The 18599-nt window shown below is 36.9% G+C and overlaps 1 long non-coding RNA gene across 1 annotated transcript; it reads right to left on the reverse strand.

Annotated features, from left to right (window-relative positions):
* Window positions 1-5047: 5047 nt before the first annotated feature.
* On the reverse strand, window positions 5048-16658 carry LOC115899884. Its single transcript, XR_004059467.1, has 3 exons — window positions 16210-16658; window positions 7642-7689; window positions 5048-5847 (listed from the first exon to the last, which is right to left on the reverse strand). It is a non-coding gene; the product is annotated as an uncharacterized LOC115899884 (long non-coding RNA).
* Window positions 16659-18599: the final 1941 nt, after the last annotated feature.

Here is an 18599-nt window from a genome sequence, read left to right on the forward strand (position 1 = left end):
AGGCTGAGGCAGAAGAATTGATTGAACCTAGGAGGCAGAGGTTGCGGTGAGCTGAGATCGTGCCATTGCACTCGAGGCTGGACAACAAGAGTGAAACTGTCTCAAAAAAAAAGAAAAAAAAAAATTGAGGATAAGCAGCTTATTTGAGAGTTTTGAAAGATGTTCCCAAAAAGTGTTGTCAGGGGAAGAAGAAAATAATACAAAAAAGGGAAAGAAGACTGTATTATCAATCAAGTTAAATATGTGGGCAACTAGAATGCAATCTTGCTGGAGAACTCTAGTGGACAATGTAAAACGTGCCACAAAATTATGTTTCCCAAGGAAATCCTCAGGAAAGCTGGAGTATTTTTCTTTAAACTCTAGTCAATCGGTGGCCAAGGACTGCTCCTGGGGTGTAACTTCCTATTACTTTCAGAGGTGAGAGGAGGGAAAGCCTTGAGACTGAAAGTGGCAGTCATTTGCAGCAGGGCCCTGTGGTATGCACTGGCACAGAGAGTGCTAAGAGGATCTGAGCAGGACATGAATGATCTGCATATGATAGATCTGATGGAAAGTGAAAAGACAGATGGCCAGAGGAAGAAAAAATTTTATTTCTTAGACTTTAAACATATCATAACAAAGACCCTCCCAAAATGCTATGGCTCAAAAAAGAATAGAAGCTTATTTTCCTCTCATGGGATGCTCAACATTCCTGGTCAATAACTGGTCCATGCCATCTTTCAGAGTCCAAGACTATGGAAGTTTTACAATATTCAGCATATGGCTTCCAAGCCACACTAATGATCATCTTTTCAACCAGAGGAAGGGGAAAAGAATAGAATGTGTGTTAGGGTTCTCTATATAATAGGATATATACATATATATATATATATATATATAAACACATATATGTATCTATATATGTATATGTATATATATGTGTCTATATATGTGTGTGTATATATATGTGTGTATATATATGTGTATGTGTGTGTGTGTATGTGTGTGTGTGTGTATATATATATATATGGGGGTTTATTAAGGAGTATTAACTCACATGATCACAAAGGTCCCAAAATAGGCTGTCTGCAAGCTGAGAAGCAAGGAAAGTCAGTTTGGGTCCTAAAGCTGAAGAACTTGGAGTTCAATATTCAAGGGCAGGAAGCACCCAGCTCAGGAGAAAGATGTAGGCTTGGAGGCTAAGCCAGTCTAGTCTTCACGTTCTTCTGTCTGCATTTTACTTTGGCCATACTGGCAGTTGATTAGATTGTGCTCACCCAGATTAAGGTGGGTCTGCCTTTCGCAGCCCACTGACTCAAATGATGGCAACACCATCACAGACACACTCAGGATCAATACTTTGCATCCTTCAATCCAATCAAGTTGACACTCTGTATTAACCATCACAGAAGGTAATAATATTATTTTAAGCAAATGTATAGAAGCTAACAGATATCATTCCCACACCATGTTGTATTAGCAAGAATTCTGTCACACGATTACATTTAGCAACAAGTCTTTCTGAGAACCATAGTACTTAGTTGGGCAGCCACATTTTAACTAAAACTGTTTCAATGCGGAAGTAAAGGAGGATGGATTTTGGTGTAGTCTCTGCCTCAGAAGGTAAGATAACTATAGGGGATCCTAGGCCCTAACTGAAGATCATGGAACAAGAAATAGTAATAAATCTATTATTCAAAATTATAAAGATAATCAACATAGCTATCAAAAATTAGAAAGAGAGGGAGGGAATTAATGTCAGCAAGACAATCATGTTTCATAAAAGGGACTCAAAAGTAATTGTTTAAAGGTTATTTTAGAGGTGATTATATAGTAGCTTAAATTAATCACCAAATGATTTTAAAACTAAAAATAGTTTATAAAATAGTTGCATCTAGGTATAAGTGGCAGGATAGGTAAAACTTAATCTTTACCATTGCTTTGAAAATAATTAAGATACATTTTGAAAATATAAAAAATGAAGTAGATCTCAATTTCCTGGTTTAAATTGATTTCTAAAATATATTATCATCAGATAAAGCGAAGTATATAAATGTATTTCAGTACTATCCCATTAGTGTGAATAAAAATGATGTACACATATACACACACAAATGTGCTTTTTTATCTTTACAATTATTTTTAGAAAGATACATGAAAGATTGTAATCAGGGAGCTATTGTTATCATCAATGATTGAAATTGCTGGTCAAGAGTTTGGATTAGAAAAAGGAAGATTTCAATTCTTCAGATTTTTTACTACCACTTTAATGCATTACTTTCATTTAAATAAATTTTAAAAATCCATTTACAGTGAAATTATTTAAGTTCATTGGATAAAAATGTCAAAGCTCTTAACAACATGTTCTAATTGTGCAACCTGAGCATTGAGCTCTTTTAAAATTCCTGTCTTCACTGCAGCCGTCTGTCTCCCATCAGTTGCTAAAATTATTGAGTTATAACAAGACAGAGTTTCATTAATATGGACAAAGAAGAGCACTCTTTTTTCCCACATTCCCCATCAGTGCTATCTGACTGACTTCCATTCACTCAGAACAAGACAGTTCTAAGTTAGCATGCATTCATTCATCCATTTATCAATTCATTCATCTCCTTAAAATTTCAAGTCAGAAGCAGCAACAAAATCGTTAGAAGCAACTGATGAAAACATCATGGTGGGTGATGGATGGTGAAAAGGGAATTTCTGAAGACAGCTATGTTTGGGAATAGGTATTTGCATTATTTCATGAGACTTTAACAGCTATGGCCAGAGTTGGAAGGGATAGTCTTAGTTTTTGTTTCCACAATTTTTAGATTATTTTAAATTTTAGATTGGTTTTTATTGTAAATTCTTTAGAAATAACAGACCTTTAGAAGAAAATATTGAGAGGAAGGATATTTATTTATAATAATGATTTTCCTATAGTACTTTAATGAATGTGATTACTGAAGTGTGGTAGATGTCCCAATACATCTCCTTACCTGCTCCCTTTGTACAGCCAAAGAGTGATCAATAACAGTCACTGTTAGTATAACATACATTCATGAGTTTTTTTTTAACATAAGGCAAAGTTTCCATTTCCACATAATGAAACATTTTGTGATGTAATTCTTTTCATTTCTCAGCTGGTTCAATGTATTTTTTCTCCAAAGGCAATCAAATTTGCCCTGTAGTTTATGCAGTGAGGTCCTATGGCCATTTAGAACATCACATTGACTCTACCTTTGTCTGATGCTTCTGGTCACACGGATACATTTGAAGTTGTTCTTGGAGGTATTTACATAAATTATTTAAAAGCTTTGGTGCTGTTTTAATTTCCTCTCTTCCCCTAGGATGCTGGGGTAGGCTTGCTCTGAGTGGGGTTTTGGATTCTGCTGGGCCAAGCCCAGAGCTGGGAATCTCGTTCCCAGATATCAGGGTCATGGAAACCAAAGAAGCAAGCAAAGCCACAAAAATAGCAAAAATGTCCGAAAGCAAAATGGTAGAAGGTGACTCAGAGGATCATTCAATGTGAGGCTATCAGAGGCAGACTTCAGAGTAGAGGTCTGGAGAAACAGGAGTCTGGAATTTGGAAGTGGGTACAAAAAATAAATAAATAAATTGAAACAAAAAGCTACAAGAGGTCTTAGGAATTGCCCAAGATGATGTTACACTGGTATCCTTGACAATGACCAACAGGCAGGTGGCTATGTGTAGCTGTTCAGCTTGTTCAGTGTATAAAACAGATTGGAGACTCCAGTGGGGGCATCTCCACTGGTCTAGTCTGCCCAAGGGAAGCTTGTTTGTTTGTTTGTTTGTTTTTAATTCACCCAAAGGGTTCATACAGGACAATGTAGCCTTGAGCTCAGTTTAAATAGCCAAGTTTCCACCTGGCTGCGTTATACCTTTTAATCATATTCCTTTCTCTAAACTACAACAGCCTGTCCTCAGTCAAGCAATAAGCACATAACAAAATCATTGCAAAATAAACAAAAACAATAATAACAAAAGAATTAAAGCCAAAGTTTGAAGACAAATTTGCAGAACAAATTAAGAGTTTCTATATGACTTAGAATTCCTGGTAGCTACTTTCCCATACAATTATACATATATGTGTGTGTATATATATGTGTGTGTGTATATATATGTGTGTGTATATATACATATATATACATATATATATACATATATAATCAAGTGGGCAATGCTCAGGGTAAGACTCCCTCTTACTCTCTCAATAGAACACTACACTTCTTATTATTCATTGTTTTTAATTACGGGATTTCATTATTTGCTTTCTTTTACAAAAATGCATTGAGTTCTTACTTTACATATTCCAGGAACTATTCCAGGAAATACAACGGTCTTTGCTTTTATGGAGCTTACAATTCAGTGATAGAAAAACAGCGATCCTACCAAGATAAGCTTTCTAGTCTAAAGAAATAGAAAGAATGCCTTGGGAGCATGAAACAATGGGAATTGGATGGGGGAAGTAACTGATGTAGACCTCTCAGCCTCCTGGCGGCAACAGATTATGTTCTATGAAAATACATCAACATGTTTCACTCCATGAGATTACTGCATGGCTTTTGAATTATAAACACCTTAATAAAATAACAAATGCCCTGTACCAATTAATCAAGTGTTCTAGTGTTCTAAATGTTCAACTGACAGTCATAAATCTAGTTACAGACACTGGGGTGGGATCACTTTCTTATAAAGATTAAAAAGGATTACATATAAGGGGGGAGAGATAGTACATCTGAGCTGAAAGGATGGATGAGAACTGATTCTGCTTCATCCCAGCTTTCCAGTGCCTTTTAATAAAGTAACCCACTCTTTTCCCAACATTGCTAGAATTCAAAGGACTTAAATTTGAATGCCACCGTACTACTTGTTATGGAACTTTCCTGCAAGTTTCATCACTTGGGAAAAATAATGCTTGTCAATGTTGAAGGATTAAATGAGAAAATAGAAAAAAATGCATAGCATTAAATAGATTGTGTGGTTTTTAAACAATTAGTAATCTCCTTGTTAAGGAGTATTTATTTTGACATAACTCAAGAAAAAAAACCTGGCCACTGTCTTGATTAACATAGAGAGAAAAACCTTGAGTTTCAATATCTATTGTCTGAGACTTGCAGCCAGCCACAGGGCCAGAGCTCTCCCTTTTCCCACTTCCCTTTGGGACCAGCAGAAATTAATTAATTCCATTAATATACAACTGAAGTCTGAGATGCCACAATGTAAGACAAAAGAAGGAGTGGGAACTGTGACTTCTATTGCTACTGTAACAAATTACCAAAAACTTGAACATTCAGATGCCAATTTATCATTTCAAATTTTCTGTGAGGCAGAAGTTCAGGCACAGTGGGACTCAGCTGTTTCTCTACTTAGAGCTCCACAAGGAGGAAATCAAGATTGCATTCCTTTCTGGAGGCTCTGGAGAAGAGTCAGCTTTCTCATTCAGGTGAGTGGGCAGAATACAGTTCCTTATGGTTATAGAGGTGAGGTATATGTTTCTTTGCGGACTTTCAGTTGTGAGCCTCTCTTGGTTACCAAAGACCACTTGCATTCTGCTCTTTGCCCCTCTCATCTTTGCACCAGCAACGGGGCATCGATTTCTTCACTCTGAATCTCTCTGGCTTTCCCTTCTGCTTGATTCAATGGAGGTAATTCTCTACTTTTAAAGCTCATGTGATTAGATCAAATCCAGACGGAAAATTCAGGAGATATATATATATATATATATATTTAATTTTAAGGTCTCTAACTTTGATTCATCTGCCAACTAACATCATATATTCACAGTTACTGAGAGATTCGCGTGCAGACATCTTCTGAGGCCATTATTTTGCTTATCTCAGCTTGGTTTCACTGTGGTTTCACCTGTGGGAAAAGGGGAGGAGGAGACACAAGGTAGAAATGGGATGACAAACAGGATGGTTAACTGAAAATAAAGAACCCGCATCTGTTTGAAGATTTTGTTTGGCTAGCGGGGTGTTTGCTGTTTGTATTGTTTCTAAAGTGAATCTGAATGCCTTTTGGGATGGCATGTATATGCGTACTGGTTCCACGTTTCCCACCATTCCTTATTATGTTACTCTGCCCTGCTTCACACAATTTTCTTACATGCCTGGTCTCTGAGAGCCTCTATGTTTGCAAAGATTGCCTTCAAGTGAGTTCCATGGAAGATAAGGAGGATAGAACAATTAGGGCATATGAGGGTCAGGGTTCATTTGGTCAGGGGAAGACAGAAGAGTCATGATTCTTGCCATTTCACCCCATGGGGATTTGAAGAGCACTAAAAGATCGATCTTTGTAGAGTACAATGCTCCACAACCAGAAAATGACTCCCAATCCAGAGTTATTCTATCATCAATTTTTCTGATACTTTTCATCTAGAAAGAAAATAGGAACATATCCTAGAGGACAGAAAGAAAATGTCTCCCAAGCTTAGCTACACTAGTATATAGTAGGGGCTTAGTAAATGTTTATTACTTCTACTGACTTGTCTGTCTCTCTTCACGAGCTCATTTTTTAACTGTTCACGAAAATGCCCACTAATATGGTCTCTGTGCTTGCCATCTATCACATGAATAAATTCACAACATGAGTACATTCATAAGAAGCGATACAGTGACATGAAAGTTAAAGTGAGCACAGGTTCTGGAGCCAAACTACTGAGATCCAAGACTTGGCCCTACCATTTATCAACTGCTTACAACTAGGGAAAGTTATTTAACCCTTCTGGGACTCACTTTTCTCATCTGTAAATTCGGAAGAGAAATAGAACCTACTGCAAAGGATTTATGTGAGGAGCAAGGAGGTTACCACATATAAAGAGACCATCTGCTATTTAGTGCTTAATTAATAAATATTGAATATAATTGTTATTAAAACCTCTTTATTTTATCTGTAATATTTTTAAGAAAGAATGAGTATTGCATTGCTTACAGATTGAAATGTAGTTTTAATATTTTGTGTCTAACGTTTAAAAAATGTACTGACTTCTCACAAGGGGCTCATTGGCCTTGTAAGACTTCAAAGTAAACTGACTGTACAGGAAATAACCATAAAATTTCCCGGCGAGGAGTGCAAGACAGAGGCAGGAGAATAAATGTGTGTGTGTGTGTGTTTGTGTGTGTGTGTGTGTGTAGAGGTGGGAATATAACTGACAGGGAAATAAAATTCTACCTTAGCCAGAGTTGGATTTTCCATGACACTAATGAAGCTTAAACTCTAAAAACTTTTATGATACAAACCTTTCCAAAACTTAAGAGGGGACCTAACAATGTGTCAACTTAGATTTGTGTTGGTAATTTTGTAATAAGTTTCTTAAAATATATCTACCAAAGGAAAAAATTACATCAGATTTCTCCTCAAAAATGTAGCCAGGTCACCCCAAACCTGGTCTTAACCCCCAAAAAAGTATTCTTCTGTAACTAATTCTATGGGATCCCTGAGATCTGCATGTGCTTTATAAGTATCCCTACTGTTTATGTCTGCCAGGTTCTGTGCTATTAAGTCTACAATAGGTTTGGTTTATTGACAGAAAATACCCAGTCTCTCTAGTCAGAAACCTATTTATGATTGGAAACTCTTTCCTATCCCATAGCCATCACATTAACAGTGGCTTACATCCTAGAGTTTCTGCCTCCTAATAGTTCTCAAGGACATTACCTTTGTTCCACCTCCACTGCCATGCTTCTGTTCAGAACGTCATCAAATCTGTCATGGATGAATACAATAAGCTATCAACTGATGTCAGAGCCTCCACCCTTATCCTAATTTTCAATTACCACAAGTATTACCTTCATAAAACTCAAATATGATCATGATAACCCATTTCATAAAATCCTTCAATTACTTCCCATTTCCAATAACATAAATGTCTTAGTAGGAAATGTAAGATACTTCACAATCTGACCAGTGTCTTTCAGTATAATCCCATCTTCTGCCATTTGCTTTGTTTCCATTTCCCTGTAATATTGAATTACTCATTTTCCAAATATGCTGTTCTGATTCACAGTTACACTTGTATCCCTTCCTTCTACCCCAGGTAACAATGCATTTAACCCCAATACTCTACTGCCTGTTGATCATACTCTGCCTGGTGAATTCCAAGTCAACTTTCAAGAGTCAGTTTTTTTAAAAAAATTAACTCTATTAAGAATTCCTTGACATGTCCTCAGAATTAGGCATGCTTTCTTTTATGGGCCCGTTGTTCTTTGTTTACAACTCCTTCATAATTATTGCTACATTATCTGCAAAGGCAAGAACCGTTTATTTTCTCTGTTGTAACCTCAAACCCTAGCCTAGCACTTTCTAGAAGATGATATGTTTTCATAAATTTTGGGGAAAGGAATGATTGAAGGAATGGAATAAATTAGGAGAGATTAAAAATGGTTGCCTATAAGTTAATTTGCATGAATAAATCTTGCTCTTCCAAGAAACATTTCAGTAAGTACGTCATTGGCATGCCATGTCTTTTCTTTCCATATTAATCTCTTGGGTACTTATCACAGTACAGAGAACATTGTAAATACTTTTTAATTGATTAAACTTTATCAGCAAGGACAATCTAAAACACTCCATTTAACTTATCTGATAGAAAAGTTAGAGAGTGCCACACAGAGAAAAATAGGAGCAAATAAAAGCCAACTTCCACTCCAGGTATGGAAGATTGCTTTCCTTCCTTAAGATCTCTAAAATAGTACTGAGCATCCAGTTTAAGAAGAAGATCTCTGTGATAAGAAGCCCACAGCAGTTTTCATGGTTTCCATCTTATAAGAAAAGTCAGTGGGAGCCATTAGATCCCTTCATAGATTAATCTAATTCGCATTCAGACAATCCGACTCCAGATATCAAGTTCTCAAACACTCCACTTCACTGCTTTCTGATGACTGAAAGTACAAAAAAGTAAGAAGAATTTGGTTTGAATCACTGCTGCAGCCCATATTAACTCTGTGATTTTATGAAAGATCTCCAATTTCTCAACTTTTAACCTTTCTAGTATAAAATACAAAAAATAAGTTTTTCTCATTTGGCAGTTTTAAATGTGATTTTAAATTTATTTGGCACACTGACCATCAAGACATGGGGTTTATGTTCCTCCCTTTGCATCCAGATTCTGTAAATGACAGATTCTGTAAATGACCAACATGATTCAATAGAGGTGACACTGTGACAGTTCCCAGACATGGTCCTTAAGAAACTGCCCCATCTATTGCTTATCACCTTGGATGCTCTCTTTCGGAATCTAGTGTCCAAGTATGAGAAGGCCAGGCCACATGGAAAGGTTATGTGTAGGCATTCAGGCCAACAGCTCTAGTAGGACTCCACCTGGTATCAATCCTAGACATGTAAAAGAAGAAATCTTTAAGATGACTCTGGACCCAGTCACTATCTGACTCAATTACATGAGAAACCTTGAGTAAGAACCACCTGTGCCCAGTCAACTCCCAGAATAATGAAAAATATTTTTTTAAAAAATAGATAGTATATTAATCAGGGTTATCTAGAAGGGCAGAACTCATAGGATGCATACATAAAGGAGAGTTTATTAAGGAGTATTGACTCACACAATCACAGGGTGAAGTCACACAATAGGCTGTCTACAAGGGGAGGAGCAAGGAAGCCAGTCCAAGTCCCCAAACCTCAAAAATAGGGAAGCCGTCAGTGCAGCCTTCAGCCTGTGGTTGAAGGCAAGAGACCTGAAGGTGAAGAACTTGGAGTCCGATGTTCGTGGGCAGTAAGCATCCAGCACGGGAGAAAGATGTAGGCCAGAAGACTAAGCCCGTCTAGTCTTTTTCATGTTCTTTGGCCTGCTTTTATCCTAGCTGTGCTAGCAGCTGATTAGATAGTGGCCACCCAGATTGAGGGTGGGTCTGCCTTTCCCAGTCCACTGACTCAAATGTTAATCTCCCTTGGCAACACCCTCACAGACACAGCCAGGAACAATATTTTGCCTTCTTCAGTCTAATTAAGTTGACACTCAATTTATTAACTATCACAGGTGGTTTGAAGCCTGTAAATTTTAGGGTGATTTGGTATACAGCAGTAGATAACAGAAACTGTTATTTATCCTGTCAATATTGTTACAAGTATGAAAGTCCTTGGCAAATTGTAAAGTATTATACAAATGTAAATAAGTATTATTTAACCTGTATCAAGTATATATAAACAGATGATTCCCTATAGAATAATACACCATCATAGAAATTTGTCTAATACCAGGGGCCAGTGAGTACATTAATTTAAATCCAGTGGGTATTCCTTGAGTGTCTACTCATTGTTAGCAGTAAATTAGGTTCCATGAAGACACAAAAACAACAAAGGCAGGAGTATGCCACACATTCTAAGAATATACGAAAAGCATCTTAAAACTGAGCTGTAAATGAAACATTTTATTTAGTATCCTAATTTCTCAGAAACCTTGTTTTATTCCCTAAAGCATTGTTTACTTCTTTTTTTTTTTTTTTTTTTTTTTTTTTTGAGACGGAGTCTGGCTCTGTCTCCCAGGCTGGAGTGCAGTGGCCAGATCTCAGCTCACTACAAGCTCCGCCTCCCGGGTTTACGCCATTCTCCTGCCTCAGCCTCCGGAGTAGCTGGGACTACAGGCGCCCGCCACCTCGCCCGGCTAGTTTTTTTTTTTTTTTTGTATTTTTAGTAGAGACGGGGTTTCACCGTGTTAGCCAGGATGGTCTCGATCTCCTGACCTAAAGCATTGTTTACTTCTTGATAGAAAGTTGGTTGGTGCTAGCATCAGGAAATTTGGGGTTTCAGTCTTTCCTCTAATACTTCCTTGAGTACATATAAAACATATTTAGGTGATGGGTTCCTATTGTAAAATGAAGGTAAAAATGTCTATATTGCAGGAGCCTTGGGAGGATTAAATGACATGTATATATTAAGAGCCTAGCACAAAGAATGAGATCAGTTAATAGACAGCTCCCATTATAATTGATCCTTCTAGGTTTGATCTCCATTGTAAATTTGCAATAAAAAAAAAAATCATGGGGCCGGGTGTGGTGGTTCCTGCCTGTAATCCCAGCACTTTGGGAGGCCAAGGCGGATGGATCATGAGGTCAGGAGATGGAGACCATCCTGGCTAACATGGTGAAACCCCGTCTCTACTAAAAAATACAAAAAATTAGCCGGGCATCCCAGGTACTCGGGAGACTGAGGCAGGAGAATGGTGTGAACCCGGGAAATGGAGCTTGCAGTGAGCCGAGATGGTACTACTGCACTCCAGCCTGGGCAACAGAGTGAGACTGCGTTTCAAAAAAAAGAAAAAAAAAATCATGGACATCTATCATTATTCTTCAGAAATATGGCTGTCAGGTTTTCCTGAGTTCAATTCTTAAGAGCAAAAGGCTGCATTTGTTCTTGAATTAATTCTAATGCTTCTCTATGAACCACAGACATGTCAACAAATCATGTCAATTTTCCCTTTTTAAAATACCCTGGATCCAGTGCCCCTCAAGACTTCCAGCAGCACCAAACAGGCAAAATCACTGTCATCTCTCACATGAATTATTATAAGGGCCTCCTCATTTAGATTTCTAGGACTTTCATTAAAAAGTGCCACAAACTGGGTGGCCTAGAACAACAGAAATTTATTTTATCATATTCTGGAGACTTACAGACCAAAATCAAGGTTTCAACAGGGCCATGCTCTGTTTGAAGGCTCTGGGAGAGGGTCTAGATCCTGACTGCTTCCCAGTTCTGGTGGTTGCTGGCAATCCTTTACTATTTCTTGAATTGTGTCAACATAATCTCTGTCTCTGTCTTCATAAGACTTTCTTGTTTGTATGGGTCCAAATTTATCTCTTTTTATAAGGACAACAATCATTGGATAAGGGACGACCCTAATTCATAATGACCTAATTTTAACTTGATTACATCTGCAAAGATCCTCTTTCCAAATTAGATCATTTTCACAAGTATCAGGGGATTAAGACTTCAACACATCATTTTGGGAGATATAATTAAACTCATTAAACTTCCCAGTTGATCCCTGCTTTCCCTTTGATTCCTTTAGACTATTCATTTCATCGCAGTCAGAATGCTTCCCATGTAAACTCTTTAGTAATGCTCCATTTCCCTGGAAGTAAAAAAATCAGTGTCATGAAAGAGGACAAAAAGTTTATCATGAGCTCCCTTTGCCTGTCTCCTATACTCACCCTAGGGTCATTTCTCACAACTCTTCCTGGTACTCCTTACGTTTCAGTGCGTCAGGCCCACTTGAAGTCCCAGTGCCCCTGCTCTGGGGCTTTTTTTTTTTTTTTTTTTTTTGAGACGGAGTCTTGCTCTGCCACCCAGACTGGAGTGCAGTGGCCGGCTCTCAGCTCACTGCAAGCTCCGCCTCCCGGGTTCATGCCATTCTCCTGTCTCAGCCTCCCGAGTAGCTGGGACTACAGGCGCCCGCCTCGTCGCCCGGCTAGTTTTTTGTATTTTTTAGTAGAGACGGGGTTTCACCGTATTAGCCAGGATGGTCTCGATCTCCTGACCTCGTGATCCGCCCGTCTCGGCCTCCCAAAGTGCTGGGATTGCTCTGGGGCTTTTGTACTCAGGGTTCCCTATACGTGGAATTCTCTCCCCTTAACTCTCATAGCCTCACAGTTTGCTTCCTTTTCCTTTGGGTTTCTACTTAAATATCACCTTTGCGGAGAGAACTTAATGATTACTCCATAGAAATTAATACTCCCCTTTATCCTATATTACTTAGCATTAGTATCCTGCTTTGTATTTCTTTATAGATGGTACATGTCTCTAAAGGCCATATTACATATGTATTTGTTTAATATTTGACTTTAACTCCTTGACACACACACACACACACACACGCACACACGAATGTGAACTCCAAGAAGGCAGGGATTTTGTTTTTACCACTGTATCTCTTTTGCTTATGTGAAATATCCAATAGTAATGCAAATGATTCTTGTTCACAGACATGCAAGTTGTGTCTGGTAGAGATTGGCCTGATTTATTGCCTGGTGAATACTGACCAGTTTTAACAGTTTGTCTTCAATTAAGTGCATTTATATCAGCATTCCTGGTGGTCTTATATCCATGTGGTTCTTTGAGGTTTTGAACAGCTTATAACATCTTACTATTTCCCATTAATTATCATCTCATTTGTTAATTTCTCATTAACTATCTCTTTACACCATTCATATTGATAAGGTTTCTAGAAAGGGGTGAATATGAATTGAGTTTCAAAGAGAGAGTGTAGGTATGCACTAGAAGAAGGGAGGGCAGGTGACACATGGAGATTTACAAAGCAAAGAAGGCAATAGAATTTATGCATAGTAAACCCTGTTAACTCATAATTTTAAAAAGGTAAAATCATGACTCATAAAAATGTAAAATAAAGACAATTAAGCACTTTAACTTGTTAAGTAATGAGGGAACTAGTAAGATGTGAACAACAGTAAAGAGTCTTAATCTTTGTAAGACTAATTCTTCAAACTGCCAAGAGCAGGAATCATTTGTGTCACTATGGACAGGAAGTATCTGCACTGTCATCAGCCTTTCAGAAATTTATCTGTATCTCTAGAAAGGTGAAAACTACACCAGTCACAAGTAACTCAAAGGTGCATACCATGAAATACCGTAAGATAAAATAACTCTGAAGACTACCCTAAAAAACATTCAACATTCCATTGAAACGACATCAGTAAACTTTTTCAAAAATCTTTCACAGTGTCCCTAAAAACATCAAGCATATTATGTAATGTATACAGTCCCACATGTTTCTGAGAGTGATGACTATTTGTTTGGTTGGATGAAGGGGTAGCCCAGTTGGTGAAAGATGTTATTGCAAGGCAAGTTAGGATTTTATATAACAAGTTATGGAAAGTCATTCTAAATTCTCAAGCAGAGGAGTGATTTGATGAAAACAACATTTAAAAAGAATCATTTTAGCAGAGATGTGTAGGATGGAATCTAAGAGTTGGAAGATAGGCAGGGGGAAGACAGGAAGCAACAAGATATACTCAGAAATGTTCTAGAGGAATTCAAACCTGATTTAGGCCTGAGATTTACAAATGATCCAGGAGAGGTTGGACAGAGAATATTGGTTTGGAGATAGTTGATATAACTGAATTGACTGAGAGACAGAGTTAAGGCTCCTTGAAATTTTTCAGAGGTTACCTCATTGTGAGGAGATTTTATAGTTCTAAAATGTGTACTTTCTAACATTTGACAGTCTATTTCTCTGCATTTATATGACTTTTTCGATGGCATGCTAGTAAGTTACTTTTTCTTTGAATTTAAAATATCACATTCACTTTTTATTTAAGCCTTAGGCTTTTGTAAAATTTTCTTACCTAAAATGTTTGCTTCCTAAAATGTTTTTCACCTCTACCATTTGAGAAAGGCATACATCCATAAAATATTCAAGTGTATTTATTTCACCTCTGTAGAAGTATTTGTGATATCCTTTCTATGATGGATATTATTTAGATGTCAACTCTCGTGTAATGAATTCATATAATTTCACTACTATTTATGTTTAAATGCAATATTGCATGCTAATTAAAGCTCTTGCAATATCTATAGCAAGCTTAGAGAAATCCATTTTCTCTTTGTAAGTTTTTTCTTTTTTAAATAAGTAGTTTAATTACATTTTCTGTTTGTGTGTGTTTGTTTCACTGGGTTTTACTTGGTTTATTAAAAAATAAGAAGCATCGTGTCTTTTCAATATTAGAAAACAAAGCATATCATTGAGGTCATTTAAATCCATAGCAAAGCATGTTTGACGTGGTTAAGATATAGACTGATTTCAGGAAAACAAAGTATCAAGGAACAGTCTCATGGTAACTGCAGCTAAACATTTGAAATTGAAGCCATGTTTCCAATCTGTGATTTGAGTATGCTTTTTTTCACTCACATGGATTTTGTAGAAATTAAACAGTGGTATTTAATGAAAATGGCCTTTTGTAGCTTGACATATTGTAAGCAAACATACACACTCTAAAAATGCACATCCAAAGTTGACCTTTTGAAAATTCAGGCTGTACTGAGGACATCATAAATGATTCACCAGTGACAGACATACAGGTAATTTTTATGACCTGAACCATGAATCGTTCTTTAGTTCTTGATTCAAGTGACTACTTTTCACTATAGTGAGCCATGAGTTTCAGAAACAAACCTTTTGCTGATAAGGAGATTTACAGAGAACAAAAAAGCCTGAGTCAACTATTTATCTGGGACCAAATTCTCTGAACTAAGCTTAGTTCAAGCAAGAGGTTTTCTAAGCAGTTCATTTATTTTAATATGGTGTAAGCGATTTGGAGTTACATTGTAGCTTATGGTCGCAGAGCTTTGACAGAAGAGGCGGGGAAAGGCCTGGAGGTAACATTTCATGCATTCTTAGAGATAAGAATTAAGCACCTGCTAGAAGCAAAGCCCCATGCCAGATGCTCTGGAGATACACAGGCCTAGCCTGCAAGGAGCTTCCCTCTATTCTAGAGGGAATAAAATAAGTTCACAGATCATTATGTTATGATAAAGTATAAGACAGAATGTTATAAATAGCAAAGAAAGGGTAAAAAACAAACATTTTTTTTTTTTTTAAGAAATTCCAAAGACGGAGAAAGTACATTGGTTTTCCAGGGGAATGAAAATGACTTCAAGGCGTTTGAGTAGAACAGTGTTTCTCTAACTTCTGCATGCATAAAAGATACCTGGAGAGCTTGTTAAAATTTAGATATCTGGACTATCCCTAGAGATTCTGATTTCTAACATCTGCATTTCTAACCTGCACCTTAGGTGATTGAGATAGAAATGGCCCAAGTACCCTACTTTAAAAACACATGCTTAGAGCCTAAAAGATAAATAGCATTGAGATAGCAGTCATAAAAGGAGAAAGTATTCAGATGAAAGGAATGATAGAATTTAGAAAGGGGATAAAATGGTGAGGATCTCACCTTGGTGGGTGGGTGGCAGGCTGGGGAGGGGTGTTGGAATCCCTAATCAGGATTAACCTATTAAAATAATGGTTTTCTGATGAGCAGTTCCAGAGAAAGGGAGTCTTAGAGTTTAGCAACAGAACATATTTCATAGTACTACTCAAAAATTATCTCTAAGTTGATCCAAAATTGATGAAAGAGTAAATAAAATTTCAATAAGAAGTTCTCACATTGCAGGGAAAGCTCTTCTGAACAGCTACAGGACAACAGAAGGGAAAACATTCCCGGGAAATCATCAGGGAGCCCAGCAAAGTGACAAACTCACTTGTTTTCCTTTTCTTTTTCTTGAGACGGAGTCTTGCTATGTTGTCCATGCTGGTCTAGAGCTTCTGGGCTCAAGTGATCCTCCTGCCTCAGCTTTCCCAGTAGCTTGCATTACAGGCATGTGGCATGTGCCCATTTATGATCAGCTCATTTTTGAAACAATATGCAGTTACAGGTTTTCTGTTGGTCTGCTTTGAGTAATTGTTGTTGTTTGCTGGTGCCAGGCTGGCTCACTCACTGTATCCCTGCAGCCAATGAACAGTACTCAATAGCATGTGCCAATGATGGTCTTCGGGGAGTTGGGGGAAGGGAGAAAATTACTTTTCTTCTATATCCAATTGCAAATGGTTAGGGATTTCCTGTCTCCTATATTTCTGAGCATAAGCTTGGAATCCCTCACTTACATTTTATTTTCACTCACATCCCTACTTTACATATTATCTGCCCTCACACAACATTCTACTAAAGAAAAGGAAACTAGCACTCCTTATCTGTGTCAGCATGTAGCTAAAGCAGCAGAGGCTGGGGCTAGAACTCAAAAAAAAAAAAAAAAAAAAAAAAATGTGCGATTGGTAAACAGCCCATTTCCAGCCTCCAGCAAATGAGAATTTTCTGAATGTTCATCGCCACAAAAAACCTGCAAAAGAGTCAAGAAAATTATAGCCAACGTGTGATGTACAACAGGAAATGAAAACCAAGGAACAAAAAGTACATCAAAGGCAAATGGTAAAAGATCTTGAATGTTAGGGCAAAGAACTTTTTTCAACAGACGAAAGGGAATCATTAAACATGATCTAAATTTGGCTGTAGGAAGTTTGAACTGGCGACAGTATGGAAAGCATGCAGAAATTGGTTAAAAGCAAAACAAACAGGAATTTTAAACAGATACACCGAGTTAAAATTATTCTTGATCAGTCCCTGCAAAAATCCTTTGTTGACCTATAGAAGACATGTAGTTACATGATTAATTCCAATTTGTTTCTTAAAGAGTTTTTGAAACTGTTTCCACAGAATTTTTATAAAATTGGTTAAGGGAAAAAATAAATTTCAACTAGGCTTGCAGCACAATCAGCAGCAATCATTAAGCCAGCTTGCCCTTTGGTCCACTTCCTTGTAGAAGTCACTGCTTACTACACCAAGTTCATGGAATCCTTGTCACAAGTTTCTTTGTTTCTTTCTGTTCTATAAATAAAGCCTAAGAAATCGAGAGATGATAAGTTTTCCACTTGAATGTCTCCTTTAAGTTCTGTAAATTACCTCCATCACCTGATCTGAAGGGTCCAGCAAGGAGCTGACTCATGGAAGAATATAGTTTCTACATCCGGATGATTTTATCCTCATTACCCCAATCAATTAATGACCCCAGTTCTCCAGCTCTTCACTCTCTACGATCCTCTTAACATCCTAGGCCAGAACCCCTCACAGAGACAAACTTGAGGCTTGAGAATTGCAAAGATCAGGAAGTAAAAATATTAAAGGATTATACGTATGTTTATTTCCTTTCCTGCCATATAGTTCCATCACTCACATTTTAAGCAGGCATTTGTTCTCTATATTAGATTCTTCTTATGGTAATCACTATTCTAAAAAATAAACCTCAAAATAGAAATACTTTGTTCTCATTGGATCAGAAAAAAATAAATTAAAGCTAGTCAGAGCCTTTCTCCATCTTTGGTGGATAAAAATGGTGAAGAGGAGAGATCCTCAAGGTCTTCTTATTTAACTTTTTCAATATCATTACATGTCCCTTTTACCCACACCGCCCCACAGCTTCTTATCTTGCCTTTCATGGAAACCAGAGGTAATGGGTAGTAATCTTTCTCCAACACCATTTACTCCGTAAAGTTTTCTTAAAGCATTCAGTCCATACACAACTTTCCCTTTCCTCTGTAGTGACCTCAAAATATATTTTGTATGTTTTCCTGTATTCTATTATATATATTATGATATATAAACATATTAATAAATATAGCATATTAAAATATATACTATAGAATATACACATATTAACATATTAATAATATATATTTATGTATAATACATAGACCTTGAAGAATTTGTATATATTATATATATATATATAATAGGATACAGGAAAACATATATACATATATATAAAATATGTTTTACTATACCATACCTTATATGGTATTCTGTTCTATTTGTAATTGCTGTTTGTCCAAATAAGAAAAAGTTCTTTTAGACTAAAAACTATGCCTTATATTACTTTAATGTCAGCATTGCATCTAATATAGATTTGAGCACACAGTAGGACAACAATAATATACTACTTATTAGCTCCATAGTGGTATATAGCTTAGACCATTAGCATTTAGTAAAGATTATATAATTCTACCTGATCTCTGTTTTATATTAAAATTTCAAAGAATA

This window comes from Rhinopithecus roxellana, chromosome 10, assembly GCF_007565055.1.
Source record: "Rhinopithecus roxellana isolate Shanxi Qingling chromosome 10, ASM756505v1, whole genome shotgun sequence".
NCBI classification, from domain to species: Eukaryota; Metazoa; Chordata; class Mammalia; order Primates; family Cercopithecidae; genus Rhinopithecus; species Rhinopithecus roxellana.